The sequence below is a fragment of the Bison bison genome, unplaced genomic scaffold, assembly GCF_000754665.1.
Source record: "Bison bison bison isolate TAMUID 2011002044 unplaced genomic scaffold, Bison_UMD1.0 scf7180017864281, whole genome shotgun sequence".
NCBI lineage: Eukaryota > Metazoa > Chordata > Mammalia > Artiodactyla > Bovidae > Bison > Bison bison.
In genome coordinates this window covers 862795-864304 of record NW_011494853.1, presented here as the reverse complement: position 1 = coordinate 864304, position 1510 = coordinate 862795, and the positions used below count along the sequence as shown (strand labels likewise).

Genomic DNA, 1510 nt, shown 5'->3' with positions numbered 1-1510 from the left:
GCACAACCCTAAAATGTATAAATGGGAAAGAACAAGTGATAATCATAACCACACAACCCCAACGTGAGAAAAGCATGCACTGCACTTTTTTAGGACTTCATAAATGTTTGTTGCTTTCATATAAATAAAAAGAAGTCATTTTGAAGGTTATAATTCATGGTTATTGACTAAAGTGCATTTTTGTCTACATCAGTCTTGGGATTTCTCAGAATTTACCGCTTATCTAGCAATGCTGCGAGAAGGGCTATTCCTTTCTCCTTTTGGTACAAATGCTTCATTTATGAGTATTTATGTGAAAATACAGGGACATAGACAAGCACCAAATCCAGCAAAGAAGAGAATTTTGGAAAATTTTGTCTTAAACAGTTCAAATTCAGGCTCTGTGTCATGTCTTCTTTCTAGTTCCTGAAAAATCTGTCTTCTTGATTTCATTCTGTTTTTTACCCCTTACCCAAGCATATTGCTTCATTGTGTTCTCCTCTATAATGAGTAGGAAACTTTTCAAGTCACAAACTTATTCCTGATTAAAAGACTGGTGTGGACTTTCCAGCCAACGGCATTTACTTCACCTACTTATTAATAGAAAGGCCATGCTAACCTTCAGCTCCAAAGAGACTATCATCCAGGGACTTCCTTGCTGGTCCCGTGGCTGGGACTTCGCCTTCCAATGCAGAGGATGCACGTTCAATCCCTGATCAGGGAGCGGGAATCCCACATGCCTCATGGCCAACCAACCAAGACATGAAAAGCAGGAGCAGTATAAATTATTCTAATTGAACAGTCAATTTCACACTTTCCTGTCTCAAGCCTGTCTATTTATTGCATAATAATCTATCAGTGGTCCTCCCTGGTAGCTCAGCTGATAAAGAATCTACCAGCAAGAGACCCCGGTTCCATTCCTGGGTTGGAAAGTTCCCTGGAGAAGAGATAGGCTACCCACTCCAGTATTCTTGGGTATACTTGATATATATATATATATTCCCTGGTAGCTCAGATGGTAAAGAATCCACCTGCAAATGCAGATGTGTGTTCAATCCCTGGGTTGGGAAGATCCCCTGGAGGAGGGCATGGCAACCCACTCCAATATTCTTGCCTGGAGAATCCCCATGGACAGAGGGGCCTGGTGGGCCACACAGTCCATGGGGTCATAAAGAGTCATACACAATTGAACAACTAAGCACAGCACAGTTTAATACTGATACGGTTATTCAAGAATATGTAAATAACACAGCAGCTTTTATAAGCATGTTTCTTGCACACAGCAGCATAATAGACCCTCAAAATCATACATTGGAATTAATGTATAATCATTGAATGGGGAAATTCAACTGAATAAATGAATATAATATATTAGCTTTCTTTACAAATGTTTATTTCTCATAGGCGTGACAATCTGTGTTTTTGAAATCAATATGCCTTTAAAACAAAAGTCATTCAACCTGAAAATAATTCAATAAATATATCTTCAACTTTCTAATTTCTTTTTTCATATCACAAACATCAAATGAGG

The 1510-nt window shown here is 38.6% G+C and overlaps 1 protein-coding gene across 2 annotated transcripts in view; it reads left to right on the top strand.

Moving 5' to 3' along the window:
- Positions 1 to 140, top strand: part of CLEC4E (C-type lectin domain family 4, member E) — a 10466-nt gene extending 10326 nt beyond the window's left edge. The window contains exon 7 of one of the 2 annotated variants that reach the window (XM_010849372.1): positions 1 to 140. The gene's annotated coding sequence lies outside the window, so the exon portion shown is untranslated. The other variant, XM_010849371.1, reaches the window with a different exon arrangement.
- Positions 141 to 1510: the final 1370 nt, after the last annotated feature.